The 16,175-nt window shown below is 38.5% G+C and overlaps 1 protein-coding gene and 1 long non-coding RNA gene across 3 annotated transcripts in view; one reads left to right on the forward strand and one right to left on the reverse strand.

Moving 5' to 3' along the window:
• Window positions 1–1,844, forward strand: part of LOC126951282 (uncharacterized) — a 60,018-nt gene extending 58,174 nt beyond the window's left edge. Inside the window, exon 4 of the long non-coding RNA XR_007724414.1 lies at window positions 1,008–1,844. This is a non-coding gene — a long non-coding RNA (uncharacterized LOC126951282). The remainder of the gene's footprint in view (window positions 1–1,007) is intronic.
• Window positions 1–15,676, reverse strand: part of STEAP4 (STEAP4 metalloreductase) — a 35,529-nt gene extending 19,853 nt beyond the window's left edge. For both annotated transcript variants that reach the window (XR_007724413.1, XM_050785309.1), the window contains exon 1: window positions 15,406–15,676. The gene's annotated coding sequence lies outside the window, so the exon portion shown is untranslated. The remainder of the gene's footprint in view (window positions 1–15,405) is intronic.
• Between the last annotated feature and the right edge of the window lie 499 nt (window positions 15,677–16,175).

The raw sequence follows: 16,175 nt of genomic DNA on the forward strand, positions 1-16,175 counted from the left end.
CTTTACAAATTAAGGGTTAATTATGCTTATATAACTGTGATTTTTATAAATATATGAAAATATTTGAACTAGAGTGCACTGATTCTTAAGAATCTCCTAGTCGTCCCGCTTATTTCTTATAAATAAAACTCTATATAAAATGACTTTTGAGGATCACTTGAGGTCAGGAGTTCGAGACCAGCCTAGCCAACATGGTGACACCCTGCCTCTACTAAAAATACAAAAAAATTGAGGTGGAGGTTTTAGTGAGCCGAGATTGCACCGCACACTCCAGCCTGGGCAATGCAGCGAGACTCCATCTCAAAAAGAAAAAAGAAAAAAAAAGAAAAGAAATAGATATATGTATGCATACTCTCAACCACAAGGGAGATCAAGTTGAGGGTGTATTTTGCGTTAAGTACTATATAAAAGATGCTGCTACACCCATTTCAGGCATCTTGAAACTCAAAAGCTGTGTGTAAATATGCATTCATGGAGGTTCCTTGTTCAAAGACTTAAAAAAAGTTTTCTAGTCCTACTTTACGCTTATATCTAGGATAGAAATAATAAAGAAAATAATAAAAAAGATAGCAAACAGGAAGAAGAGTTATTAAGGGAAAGGTGGGTTAAAATAGTTAAAACATAACATGGGAGTTTCCTCTCCTTACTTCAGTCTCATGGGCTCTCCACAAACCTCAGTTATGTAACAGGAAATACAACAGAAATATTTCTGAGTTTGGAAAATCCGCAGGACTGGTTTTGCCTCTTATGGAATCATCTCCCAGAGATGATAGCCAAGATGGGTAAAGTGATCTCACAAGGCTGTTTACATAGACTAGGAATTAGCAATCAGTGATGCAGATATGAAGGTGGCAAAGATGACGACGAAGCCATGGTAGAAGCTGACTCTGAGAAACCGTGTGTATGTGTTGTGTGTATGTGTGTGTGTGTGTATGTGAGTGTGTGTGTCATATGGGGGACCAGGTGTGGGTCAGGAGGAGTCCTGTTTATCATCTCTCTCTTTGCAGATCCCACCCCATGGGCCTTGGAAACCTGAGGCAGTATTCTTCTGGGATGTTTCCAACTAGGCTTCCCATGAGGATGTTAGGGCCAGCCTGGCTGGTGGATTTTACTTCTCTCACCTCTCAGAGGTAAGAGGTCTGAGAGGCTCAGGCCTCTTCCAGCTTTTGAGGATGCCAGCATAGTAGAAACATAAAAAGGTCCAAAGAGAATTACAAAAAATAATCTATTTTAAGTTCTTATACTTAAGTCAATGCTTACTAAAAAAATAAATCAATCAAACTTTTGTTTGAAATAATTATAGATTCCAAGGAAGTTATAAAGATAGCACAGGAGGTCCCTGTGCATCTTTCACCCAGTTTCCTCCAGTTTTATGTCACTAGAGTACAATATCCAAACCAGGACACTGACATTGGAGCCATATGCATGTATATTTCCATGTTATTTTATCTCGTGTGTATGCTCATGTACCCATCACTTCAATGAGGTTACAGACTAGACCATCCCTCATGCTGCCCTCCTCACTATCAACCGAACCCCTGGAGGTCATTAATCTGTTCATTATCACTAAAATTTGGTCATTTTGAGAATGAATAAAATCACACAGTAATATAAGCCTTTTGAGACTGGCATTTTTTCACTCAGCATAACATCCTTAAGATCCATCAATGATTTTTCCTTTTATTGCTAAGTGGTATTCCACAGTATAGATATACTACTGTTTAACTCTTCATCTAAGGTAGGACATTTTGGTTGTTTCCAGTTTGGGCTATTACAAATAAAGCTTCTATGAGTATTCACGTACAGATTGTTGTATGAAAATAAGTTTTTGTTTTTCTGCGATAAAGACCCCGGGATACAAATTCTGGGTCACATGGTGTTTGTTTAGCATTATAAGACTTGGCTATACTGACTTCGAATGTGAACTAATTTACTTCTAACCAGGTATTTATGAGTCGTGATTTTTTATTTTAGCCATTCTGGTATCTCATTGTGGTTTTAATTTGCATTTGTCTAATGGTTAATGATGTTGCGTATATTTTAATGTGTTTATTTGCTCTCCATGTGTCCTCTTTGGTGAGATGTCTCTTCATGTATTTTGCTTATTTTCTAATTGAACTGTTTGGGTTTATTTACTGTTGAGTTTGACAATCTTTATATATTCTACATATGAGTCTCTTGTCAGATATGTGATTTGCAAGCATTTTCTGCCAGTCTATAGCTTGTTTTTTTCATGTCTTAACACATTCAAAGTCATAAAACAAACATTTTTTAATTTGATTATGTCCAATTTATTTATTTACTTTTCTTTTATGGATTGCACTTTCAGTATCTTACCCAAAAACTCTTCACAAAGCCCTAGTTCTGAATATTTTCTTCTAAAAGTTTTACTTGTAAGTCTATGATCTATTTTAAGTAATTTTCATACAAAGTGTAAGGTTTAGGACAAGTTTTATTTTTTGACCTATGAATACATGACTACTCTCCTACTATTTGTTGAAAAGACTATCCTTATTTTTTGCTGAATTGCTTTCAAATTTTTGTGAAACATCAGTTAAACATAGAGGTGTGATTCTATTTCTGCATTCCCTGTTCTGTTCCATTGATCTATGTGTCTATCCCTCTGCCAATACCACACAATGTTGATGGCTGTAGCTTTATAATAAGTCTTAAAATTGGGTACAGTGATTCTTCCCACTATGTTCTTTTTCAAAACTATTATAGCTACTCTAGTTCCTTTTAATTCCTATACATTTTAGAATAACCTTGTCATAAATTTTTTAAAATGTACTTTAAATGCTTAAATTAAAAAAAATGCTTAAAAATATTCCAAAACTTCAATGCAAATTAGTTCATGTTTTAGGAGAAAAATATAGATGACTGTGCTAAAAAATTAATTCATACAAAAGCATAATAGCAGTGTGTAGGTATAGGTTAAGCATCCCTAACCCAAAAATATAAACTCAGAAATGCTCCAAAATCCAAACTTTCAGACATGATACCACCATTAGAAAATTTCACACCTGACTTTATGTGACTGGTTGCAGTCAAAAGCAGTCAAAACTCTGTTTTATGCATAAGCCTATTAAACAGTTTGTATAAATTACATTTAGGTTATGTGTATAAGGTGTATATGAAACATAAATTTTGTGTTTAGACTTGGGTCTCATTCTCAAGATATCTCATTATGTATATGCAAGTATCTTAAAATGCAAAAAAAAAAAAAAGAAAAAAATCTGAAATCCAAAACATTTCTGGTCCCAAGCGTTTCAGCTGTGGGATACTCAACCTGTACATAATAAATGGGCACAAATTTAAAGTTATATGATGGACTATATGCATAGATCTCATTTAAATAATAAGTAAAAATCAATTTTGAAGGTCTTTGTGTGTAAGCAGCCTGGGGCCAAATGGTCCCTTTGTCCCTCCCATTCCCTGGAATAGATCCAGTTTCTCGTTTCTTTTAGTAATAAGAACAAAGTCAGCAACCTAACCATATCTCTTCTAAATGGTGGTACTTTCTTGTCTTACACTTGGAAAATGGGCCAATTGTTACCCCCTGAAATTTCATAAAGATAAAAATATATAGATACCTATGCATATAATGCCATTTGTAGACAAAGAAAAGGCAAGAAAATCTTCCCCCTTTCTTTGGTACAGATAGGCCTGGAAGGGAAAATTAGCCTCCATGAATCCCTCTTATTTCTTTTATTTTTAAAAAACACACAAAGTATACAAATGAAGATAGATTTCTTTATGTAAAGACTCAACCATTGTTTATGCACATCATTAGGAGTCTAACTTGTTTCTTAGCTCACCTAATTTTACAAAAATATACAAATTAAAAATGCAAAAAAGTTTTATATGAAAAATTTGGAGGTAATCATTATAAAAACAACTGTAAAGACAACAGTCTTTCATCAGTTTCAATCATCACAACCTAATTTTTAGCAACAGAAAATAGTATGCTGGGATCCATCATTAGATAAGTTGGCATAGAAGAACCTACAAAGCTTGGTTTGGAAGGATTCAGAAAGAGAGAGGACATGGTAGTGGTACAGACAGACAGATGTTTTCTCAGCACCTTGTCTCAGCACCAATGATCTTTAATCATTGAAGCAACTTCTTAGTTGCTTATGAAAATACAAATACCTCTGCAAAGGGCTACACTAAGGCTTATGAAAATGCAAAGGGTTACACTAGAAACCAGTGGTTCTCAACCCTGGTGCATATGAGAATCAGGTAGAGAGCCTGATGACCCAGACTCTTGGAGAATCTGAATCAACTGGTCTAGGGTAGAGCCTGGGCATTTTTCTTAAGCTCCCCCAGGTGATTCAAACGTACAGCCAAGCTTGAGAACCACTGCCTTAAAGCTTTTATCAGCTTTTCTGTTAGCTTTCATTTAATGGCCTGCTACAGTCGTTCTTCTTCCTGGTAACACATTAGAATCAGCTAGGGAGCTGTTAAAATGCTAGGAAACCACCTCCTGAGATTCTGAATCAGTTGATCTGAGGTAGAGCCTAGGCATCTGTATTTTAAAAACCAAACTAAAACAAACTTAAGTGATTCTAAAGAGCACCCGTTTTGGAGAACCACTGGAGGTGGAAAAAGGTAAAGTTATCTTTTTCTTTTCCTTTTTATTTTGGAGAGGTGTGGTAGGGAAAGGAAAGATAAGAGGAAGAACAGGATGTTGAGGTTGTAAGGAGTTGCAGAAACTTCACCTTCCTTACAATTTTTTCCTCTAAGTCTTCTTTGGCTGAGAAGCTAGAATTCCTCTCTTTTTGAGAACCAGAGGCAAAATGAGTACGTTTGAGTGTACAGGCCTGAGAAAAGAGAGAGTTCAAAGTATGCCAGATTCAAGACTTGTCAAACTGTAGTTAAGGTTTGTTCCGTAACTCTCTCGAGGAAACCTTAAAGAGTTGTCTTCCAAGAGCCATGAAATCATAATTTGATCAGATCTACTTATACATCTACTCAGTACCCCTAGCAGCAACTATCACATAGTACAGCATAATGTGATAACGTGTCATTAATCAGTTGGGTGAAACCATTAATAAAATCATTCTGCCTGTTTCTCTTTTTGAGAATTCAGCTTTGAATTCTGAAATAATCATTCATCCGAACATCTGAATTCCTCAGACGCTATCCCCTCTGGGCACATACAACCACTAGTGTAGCACACAAATCAGAGATCTGGCTTGGCACCTTCCACAGTTGGAATGCAAATAACACCTTCAAACTGTATGAGATGTGACAGGATTTTTTATTTTAATTTAAAGACTGTAAATAGGAGGGTTTTTTTTAAGTCCTTCCTTCTGTTTTATTATTCTTTCTGACTTTCAACCCAAAAGCCCTTGATGACTTGATGACATATTTGTAATGAGCTGAAACCCATCAATCAAATGTTCCCTTTCATCACAAGGCAAAAGGGCAGGAGGGGGTTCTGCAACTATGTCAGTCTTGTTGTGATTCACAGCATTTGCTTTAATATATCCCAGGGACAATTAGAAAGCAAAAAGTATTAAAAAAATAAAAACCTTCCATGAACACACAAACGTATCCAATTATTCACTAAGCTATTTCTGTATTTAGTGAGATCAAGGCTCTCTAGGGATAACAAACATTCACATTCAAGTACATGTTCTTTTATTGGCAGGTATGTATTACTGTAGCAAAATCAGAAGACCTTGGTTTAAAAAGATCACTGATCACAGTTTATTTAAAAAAATGCCCATAATAAATGGCTTTTTCTAACATTTTTGGACAGTTCAATCTTTAAGCCATATATAAGTCATTTGAAAATATAAATGTATATTTTAAAATTTAGCTTTGTAGGTAGAAGTAGTGCCGTTTGCAAGGGCAATTTCTTCCTGGTGATATTTATGTATAAATTTCAAATTCTTTATTTTAATATACACATTAACACATTCCTTCATCAAATATTTATTGATCACCTGTTGTGTAGCACATACTGTTCTATAGGTTGAGGGTAAAGAGGTGAAGAATATAGATCTCACATAGAGTTTGAAAATGTTATCTCCTTACAAAGTGCTAAGCCTGATCTCTGAATTTGTGTGCTTCAAAAACTGTGTGTGTGTATATTATTATAAGAAAGTTGGACAACGCACACATAAAAATAAGATGATTTCAGATGGTAGTAAGTGTTCAGAAGAATTCCGAGTAGAGTGATGGAATAGAAAATGCTGGGAGGAGAGAGAGAGGGAGACTAGTTTTGAGAATTGTTTAGCATAAGTCTCTCCAAGGAGGTGCCAGTCAAGTGAGGGTTGCTAGATTTAGCAAATAAAAATACATAATGCCAATTAAACTCAAATGTCAGATAAACAAGGAATACTTTTCTAGCATAAGTATATCCTCTGCAATATATGGTGCACATTTGTACTAAAAACACAAATGTGTTTTAATATGAAATTCAAGTTTGAGTGGGCATGATGTATTTTATCTGGCAACCTTAAATCAAGCTGAGATCTGACAGGCAAGAAGGAGTTTGCAGGTGAGTTTTCCAGGCAGAGGAGAAAGTGAGTGCATATGTATGAACTAACTGTGGTAGCAAAGGGCAACCCTTACAAAAATACAGATGCCCCTCAATTTGTGATGGAGTTACCTCCCAATAAACACATCATAAGTTGAAAACATTGTGACAGAAATGCAATTTATACACCTAAACTGCCAACATTTTAGCTTGGCCAAATCTACCTTAAATATGTTCAGAATACTTAATTAGCCTATAGTTGGGCAAAATCATCTAACATGAAGTCTATTTTATAAGAAAGTGTTGATTACCTCATGTAACTTATTGAATACTGTATTGAAAGTGAAAAACAGAATGGTTGTTTGGGTACTCAAAGTATGGCTTCTCCTGAGTGCATATTGCCTCTGTGCCATTGTCAAGTCAAAAAATCTTAAGTTGAGCCATTAACTTACATAAGTTAGGGACAATCTGTACTCAATTTAAAATAGCCTAATTTGCAACTAGGTTAGTAAAGAAGCTATTACTGACATTTAAAAATAATTTCATAGCTGGGTCATATGAAGTGAAAGATTATGAAATGCTTTTATATATCTGTAGCTCTTTTTAACTGAGTGAGAATTAGAGAATGTGGTCAGAGGAACAGGGTCCACTGTAAAGAAACTTCAAGCTTGTGTATTAGTATCTCTTCTTAATTGAATATCAACCAGAACTAAGATAAACCATTCTGATATTAAAATATAATTTGATTGGAAATTTTAATTATAATTACATCAAACTGGTTCTTGGAAACATACACACACACACACACACACACACACACACACACCTTTTACTCCAGGGGGAGAGGAACTTGAGTTAAAGAGAGTAAAAGGTTGCCCAAACTAATTTTCAGAACCTACATCTAATTTCTTAGACATGTGCACTTCTCATAAGTTCATATTGCTGCCCATTCTCTTATCACATCAGTTTAAGTAAAAATTACAGCAATCCTGTAGCATGATAAATCATCAACTTGTGATTTCCAAAATAAGTTCTAGTAACTACTTAAGTTACTAATGGCTATAGATTAATATAAATATATCACTTAAAGCTCTTTTTCTACATAAAGAAACTACTTCAGGTTGGTTGCTAAAAAACTGATTATTTCAATTGTTTTGTGAGAAAATGTTTTGTATCCCATAGCAACTGAATTTGCTGATTAGTTTTTATGCTAGATAATAGAATGGCACACAAAAACACAGTAATCTTAACTTGCACAGTTTCCTCAAGTCACAACAACATAATTAAAGGCAATCTTTACATTAATGTTCTATGGACATATATCTTACATGAATTACTAACAACTAGCTATGAACTAACTATGTCATATGCGGCAACTAAAGTGATTGTTAGTAAAATTTTACTCTATAAATTATGAGGAAAGTGAGGTAATAGAGATCTACGTTAACTATTTTAATTGTATTTTAGGAGAAAATTATTTATCTTAAATTTAGGTTCTTTGTTGAAATTCTAGTTCAATTAAAAATCTCATTAATACATGTTGCCACATTTTGATCTCAGCAGTATCTGTCAAGATAAATTAAGATTATTTTATAATTCTCTGGCCCAGAATTTCATCAGGTAGGTTCATTATCTGCTGTTCAAGCCGGTTAGTTTATCTGATTAAAGCCCAGGACTCATGACAACAAGGTCAGGGATTCAGTTGTGTCTCTGGGTTAATTTACCTTGACTTCCATTTACATATTAAATCCTGAACAAGTTCTTACAAATCTGTGGGTCACCAAAGATTAAGCATCCGGTCAGACCAGGACCAGTGGATTGCCACTATCAGAAAAACAGCTCTATCTCATGGCTTTGGTGGCATTTGGCTTGTATGCACTATATAAGCATTTGCTTAATCTGATGATCTGCATCAACTCCCCTAATATTTAGTGTTTATTAGTGAGTTTTGCTTTTCTAGGTCTATTGTGGTCAGAGATATTTGGGAAATAAATTGTAATTTCAATTTTGAATTAACTTTGTTCAAATAAAATTTCTTAAGAATGGGCATTTATCTTTACATTAAGGCCAATAGGAGTTATCTAAATACTGCTAACTGCCAGTTAGTTTGGAGACAGCAGTTTTGTTGTGGATCTTGACCCCAGCCCCAGTCCTTGCTGTTGGAGGAGCTCCATTCTGCTTTAGGGTATCTCCCAACCATTTTTAGAAATCTCCAGGGGCAGTCCGCAATGCTTATGAATATAGCCTACTTCATCTTCTTTTGGGTTACTTCTAATGTGGCACTGAGAGGCAAGGACTCCCCAGGGCCCCAATGCCTCTGATATTTGCTGGGACCCATCAGATGGAGCTGCTGGGCATAATCTGGCCTTGCAGCTGCTCCATTTCTGACCCCAGGGAAGAAAGTGCTCTTGAAATTCTCTCCTCTAACCTTTTGTAATATCCTGATATACAAGCTTGAGAGCAGTGCTAGTTGATAAATATTTTAAAATAAATAGCTCTTTCTTTTTAGTTTCAAGGTTTTTATTTTATTTTAGTTTTTGAGACATACCCTTGCTCTGTCACCGAGGCTGGAGTGCAGTGGTGTGATCTCAGCTCACTGCAACCTCTGCCTCCTGGGTTCAAGCGATTCTCACGCCTCAGCTTCCTGAGTAGCTGGGATTATAGGCGCATGCCACCACATCCAGCTCATTTTTTTTTTTTTTTTTTGTATTTTTAGTAGAGACGGGATTTCACCATGTTGGCCAGGCTGGTTTTGAACTCCTGGCCTCAAGTGATCAGTCCCTCCCTCCACGTCTCCTATGCCCCCTTCCCCACCTTCGGCCTCCCAAAGTGCTAGAATTACAGGTATGAGCCACTGTGCCTGGCCTAGTTTTCAGGTTTTTAATCTTAGCCTTTCAGTGGTGTGGCTATGGCCAGCTTGCCAGCTAGGAGCTTGAAATCAGTCATGGAGTTTTTACCTTATGATAATCACCAAATGCTACAAATCAGGACTTTTTTTTTCCTTAGAGAGCCATTTGCCAACATACCACTGGCTCTTCCCCTGCCTCTTACGCCCTTCTCCCCAAGACTCTGGAATGTGACCACAAAAATGGGAAAATAATTGGGCTGATATTACAAAATATTACAAATAAATTTGTAACTACAATACAGTATAGCAACATAATAGGGACACTAAATCAGGAAATACCAAGGTTCCTGCAGTTTCTTCTGCTTTAAATAAAACATTATAATAATTTCAACTATTCACTTTATATGTGCTATATAGTTCAAATAAATAAATGAGATAATACCATTTTCCCAGTCCTGGCTGAATCTTAGGCATCAATCTATTTCCTTAGGGCCTCGCCTTCTTACAAGGTTCCTAAGTATTTTTATGAAAACAGAATCCATGTGGTTTCCCTACCCCAACAAAGGTTCCAGACCCTCTCTACCTCACACATGGCATCAACACAATTTTAGCTATAAACCTGATACCTTTAGAATCTTGGTTCCCTAAGGGAGATAGATACAGGGACCCATCTGTGTACCACCACCCCCAGCACATATTTTACAGTTATTCAGACACACCTAAAAAATAAGGTAAGTGCAGTTTAGGATCTCAACTATGAAAACCAGAGGCAACTGGCACACTTTCATTATTAACTGCAATGAACCATTTACCAACCTGCTAATTGCTTTCTCCTCAATCTCCTCCCATTTCTTGTACCACTTATGTCAGGGAATTGAATAGGATGAAGAAATCACTTTAGTACTTTGGTACTGGAGAAGAGCATATCATTCTTAGACAGGGTCTTGCTTTGTCACCCAGGCAGGAGTGCAGTGGCATGATTATGGCTGCTCATGCAGCCTTGACCTCCCAGGCTCAAGAGATCTTCCCGCCTCTGCCTCCCGTGTAGCTGATACTACATGTATGCACTACTATACTTAGCTAATGTTTTAATTTTTATTTTTTGTAGAGATGGGGTCTTACCATTGCCCAGGCTCATCTTGAATTCCTGGTCTCAAGTGATTCTCCCACCTCAGCCTCCTAAAGTGCTGAGATTATAGGCATGAGCCACTGCACCTGGCCCCATATCACATTTTTTTCTTTTTTCCAGACAGCTGGAGTGCAGTGGTGCCATCCTCTGCCTCCTGGGTTCAAACTATTCTCCCACCTCAGCCTCCCAGGTAGCTGGGACTACAGGTGTGCACCACCACGCCCAGCTAATTTTTGTATTTTTGGTGGAGACGTGGTTTCACCACGTTGGCCAGGCTGGTCTTGAACTCCTGAGCTCAGGCGATATGCCCACCTCAGCCTCCCACAGTGCTAGGATTACAGGCGTGAGCCACTGTGTTTGGCCCCATATCACTCTTTAAAATAAATTAGAATACAAAACATTACAAATAAATTTGTAACTACAATACAGTATAGCAACATAATAGGGACACTAAATGAGGAAATACCAAGGTTCCTGCAGTTTCTTCTGCTTTAAATAAAATGTTATAATAACTTCAACTGTTCACTTTATATGTGCTATACAGTTCAAAGCAACCTCATGCCTCTCCCTGAATGGTAGGAAGTTAAAATGTGGACTTTGCCACTGCACTTTGACCCTGTTAATTAACATTGTGCAGGTAGCATCCATACTCATTATGTACTATGTCCATAAGGTAAGCATATTCCAAAAGTAAAAATCAGTATTATTAGCAAAGCCTTCTTTTCAACAGAGATTTATTGAATAGCCATGCTAAGAGCGATAAAGTGAGAAACGAGATGGACCCTGTCCTCAAGGAGCTTTGGTCTTGGGAAAGATGAAGCATATAATCAAATTGTTGCAATGCATAGTGTAAGGGCCAGAGCAGAGGAATGTGCAGAGAGGATGGGAGCCTACAGGCGAGGAGGGACTTGAATCTGTCGGGAAGCAGAACAAGGAAGTTTTCCAAAGTCTGTGCAAAAGTTTTGCAGCCACAATTTAACTTGAGCTCAAAACTGTTTTCATACCCTGTAAAAAGAGTAGGTATAGATGGAAGATGAACAATCAGCGATGACCGTTAATTATCCCTTCCTATTTCTGCACTCCACGGTGCTGATGCCATCAGCTCTCTGAGCCCTGGCTCTGTTCCTAATGCATTTTTTTTTTCTTTAATATTGGGTGCTGGCCAGGTACGGTCACTCACTCCTGTAATCCCAGCATTTTGGGAGGCCAAGACAGGCAGATCACTTGAGGTCAGGAGTTCAAGACCAGACTGGCAAAAATGGCAAAACCCCATCTCTACTAAAAATGCAAAAATTAGGTGGGCTTAGTGGTGCATGCCTGTAATTCTAGCTACTCAGGAGGCTGAGGCAGGAGAATTGCTTCAGCCCAGGAGACGGAGGTTGCAGTGAGCCGACATCGCGCTACTGTACTCCAGCCTGAGTGAAGGAGTGATACTGTTTCAAAAAAAAAAAAAAAAAAAAAAAAAAATTGGGTGCTGAGGCCAAAGTGACTAGCTTGTATTCTACTAATAACCTTCCAAGAGCTGTGCTATATAGTTCTATTAAATTATCTTTTAGCCTTCTTTTTATTTAGAATTATAGACCCTAACTTTTCAAAATTACTCTTTGCACATATTTTCCTTCTTTTTAAGATGAAAAGGGAACTTTATCCTGATGTTAGGATTGATCATATAATCTACATTAAAAAAAAAAAAAAAGTCTGGCCGGGCACGGTGGCTTACACCTGTAATCCTAGCACTTTGGGAGGCCAAGGCGGATGGATCACCTGAGGTCCGGAGTTCGAGATCAGCCTGGCCAACACGGCGAAACCCCGTCTCTACTAAACATACAAAAATTAGCTGGGCATGGTGGTGGGCACCTATAATCCCAGCTACTCAGGAGGCTGAGGCAGGAGAATTGCTTGAACCCAGGGAGCGGAGGTTGCAGTGAGCCAAGATCCTGCCACTGCACTCCAGCCTGGGTGACAGAGTGAGACTCAGTCACAAAAAAAAAAAAAAAGTCCTCCCAAAATAGAAATATGTGACTGCCAAAGTACAGTACAGTAAGACCTCTCCACACATGACTGAATAAACTCTTCAGAACATTGTGGAGAAGAATTTAGATTGGGCTGTCAATGTCCTGCCTAGTTAATTGGAGTGTACACGCTTCCTTCAGTAGAATAGCGTGTTCTTTTGCAGGGATATATTTCTGAAAGAGGATCTTTGAACAGCACAAGGATCCACTGTTGTCTATTCCTTAATGATTTGGGAGGAACAAATTGTTCATGTATGTAGGCCAAGTATGTTTTCTTAGCATGCTTTGTTTTATGCATTAATTATTCCTTAGTTATTTATTTAGTTTGATTTCTTCCAGGACTGATTTCTTTTCAACAAAAGGACAAATGCTAATTCAAATCACTTCGGAAATGACCTAAAAGTCATTAGAAATATCTTGAGTGGAGTTAACACAGCACATATAACTGTTCAGGAAGTTTTCATAATTCACCAATAAACCATTCTCTTTAAATCTATAAAGAACAAACAGGTAACTTCAGAGGTCTTATCTCTGTAAACCTTACATTATCATTACCTGGCATAAACTTACAACAGACAAACAAACAAACAAACAAAACCCCACCCAGAAACGTCATTATCCCTATCCTCTTCTGCATTGTTATAATATGAATTCTTGGTAGATGTAGCTGCAGGCACTAGCAAATGACCTTCTCAGAGGACAACCCGGAGAAAACTTAGCTACAAAGTGCCCTAGCAAAGTGCCCAATCTTCAGGTTTTGAAGGACTACTGTGTTGCTGCTTGTGTGTGTGTGTGTGTGTGTGTGTGTGTGTGTGTGTGTGTGTTGCTAGCAACTTACCAGTTTTCCCAATATTTTCCAAAAAAAAGATGATTTTTAAGTAGCATTTGATAAACATGTCTAAATTAATTATGAAGAGAACTAGATGGTAAGGATCCTAAAACAGTGGAATGTGTTTCTGAGAGTGACAACAGAATCAGCTACCCAGCCTTTAAAAAGAGAATTTATAACCTTTTAATAACAGAATAATAGTAGGGTGATTCAGGGGAAGTCCTTCAAGAGACAAAGTAACGCAGAGTGACCACTCCGAGTTTCTTCAAATATAAAATTCCATAACTTATTTTTCTTAAAATTGTTCACACATAGTGCAAGGCCTAAGGTTTTTAATTTAACAAGCTGAAAAAGTCTATTTAGTTCCTTCTAAACAACAGTTAGCAAGCTTTAGTAAGACAGAAGTCTGGAAATTGTTCTTCAGCCAGGGGCCAGGCCTTGTACACCTGATTTCTGAACAATGTGAACTTCAACAATGTGAACAATGTGAACCTCAGTGGAACCGTAAAATGTTACCAAATAGAAAAAGTGCTATGACCCAATTTCTCTGTACACATGTACTATTTACTTTACAACCTTGGAGCCTGATAAATAGGAAGTGTCTCATCCTGTTTTCTGGGTTGGCAGTGTTTGCCATGCAGGTAGAATACATGTAGGTCGAATCTCATATTGTGCTAAATCACAGTATTCTGAAAAACTTGGGACCTTGTAAAAGGCCATATCTCAGAAAAGTTACTGCTTCAAATAAATGTGCCATTTTATAAAATTATACCTACTGTATCAGAAAAAAAATGTTCTCTCATGTGAGTGACATTTAGATGACTGCCGTTTGTAGGGAATAGGGCATTCTCACATAGCAAGGCTGAAGAATGGTTTTGTAAGCTGAGAGTATTTTCTGAATGATAAATGTGGTAGAACTTGAAGATGCTCCTGTGGGAAGAGACTCTCCCCCCATAACTGGAGAGTTTCCTTATAAAAGTGGAACCTGCATTATTATGAAAAAAGTAACCACTGAATTATAGTTGTAGCATTAAGGAGATTTTCCATATATTTCAAACTTGCAGGCATCTTTAGTCACAGCTTTTCACCTTGTTAGAGTTGAACTCTCTGGATCATCTGGCCCAACAGCCAGCCTTTTATTTTATATCTGTGGAAACTGAGGCTGAGATATTGAGCTTCTAGTTATTATAGAACTAGGAATAGTATTCTCCCTTCCCTCTCCCATTCTCTATCCAATTCACTTTCTCAGCTCACTGAAACCTCTGCCTCCCGGGTTCAAGCGATTCTCCTGTCTCAGCCTCCTGAGTAGCTGGGATTACAGGCACCTGCCACCACGCCTGGCTAAGTTTTGTATTTCTAGTGGAGACTGGGTTGCACCATGTTCGCCAGGCTGGTCTGGCACTCCTGACCTCAAGTGATCTACTGGCCTCGGCCTCCCAAAGTGTTGGGATTACAGGTTTGAGCCACCGTGCCCAGCCTCAGTACACCAATCTTTTAAAGAAATTTCCTAAATAACCATCTAGAGGTGGGAAAAAGAATAATAAAATTCTGTCTCTGGACAAACAAACAGAACTGAAGCTTTATTTACTCTTCACAATAAATAACATTCTGAACAATCTTCCTCCAGAAAAGTAACCTTTAAATTGCATGAGGAAATTTAAATCAAGATCAAAGATGGAAGTGGTTGCAGGTATCAGGACAAATTTTTAGCTACTGGTCAAGAAGCAGCTTCGGATCTGAGACCTTGGAGATTGCTAAAGCCACATTCTTCCAGCCTGCTTTTTGATGGGCGCCCCAAGAGTGCGCCAATCCAGAAGTAAGATGCAGAGAAGAATCTAATCCCCTAATTTTCCCCCTATGGACTTCTCTGCACCCTGTGGTAGGGGTGAGCGTTAAACTCCAGGAAGTTAGAAGCTTGCCGAATCGCGGAGCAGCCGCAGGTGACTTTCCCCGAGAGGGATGCCAGGGCACGGCGGGGAGTTTGCAAGCACCTGTTCCTCAGTGCTAGTGGGCTGGGCAGTGGGGTCCTAGCAGCAGGGACTGGAGGTGAGCTGAGGCAGATAAGGGACGGGAGCCTTGTGGCGAAAAGTGACCCACCTGTGGGAGAGGCGCTTCCGAGGAGGAAGCGTCCTGCGCAGCCGGTGCGCGCCGCGGGCCGGGCGGGTGGAGAGAAGTTTCGCGGCGCCTGCAGCTCAGTGCTGGGGCTTGTGGCTCTGGCTGCTATAAGAAGCCAGAGAAGGGCGGGACGGTCCGCGAAATTTCGCAAGAGAAGCGGAGAGGAACTTGTTTCCTGGAAGAGTTCAAGCTGAGAATCCCAGCAGCTGGAAGGACCGGAACTTCTATACTGCGGTGCTGCTGATGGTGCCGCTGACCCCTGGGAAGCGGGGATTTTAAGGATTTCACCCGAGACTTGGCATCTGTGCATCCCAGGGTGATTGAGGTTTGAAGAGGTCTAGGAATCCCCCTTTCCTAAAGGAGCAAGAAGGATCTCTTTGAGTAGCTGAGAAAACAGCACCTGGACTAGGCTTCTAGGCAATTCTTTTGCCATCTTAGTTTATAGAAAAGGTGGTATCTTTCCCCTCTGCCTGGAAGCCATGGGTTCTTATGGGGCTCATGACTTGGAAGATCTTGAGTTTTCAGGTCTTAATTTAGGTAGATTAAAGAAATAAAACAAATGAAAGAGGGATAGGGATACCTTATGATATGTATGCAAGTGGATTCGTGTGTCTTTCTATATAGTAGGTCAAACACCACAGCCATGGTTGTTTAAGATTGAAATAATCCTGATAACCTATGGGGCAAAGCATCCCCACACTCCCAAACTCTGTAATCTAAATCCCAGAGTCTTCCCAATGATCTCCACCGAG

Source organism: Macaca thibetana, chromosome 3, assembly GCF_024542745.1.
Source record: "Macaca thibetana thibetana isolate TM-01 chromosome 3, ASM2454274v1, whole genome shotgun sequence".
Taxonomy (NCBI): domain Eukaryota; kingdom Metazoa; phylum Chordata; class Mammalia; order Primates; family Cercopithecidae; genus Macaca; species Macaca thibetana.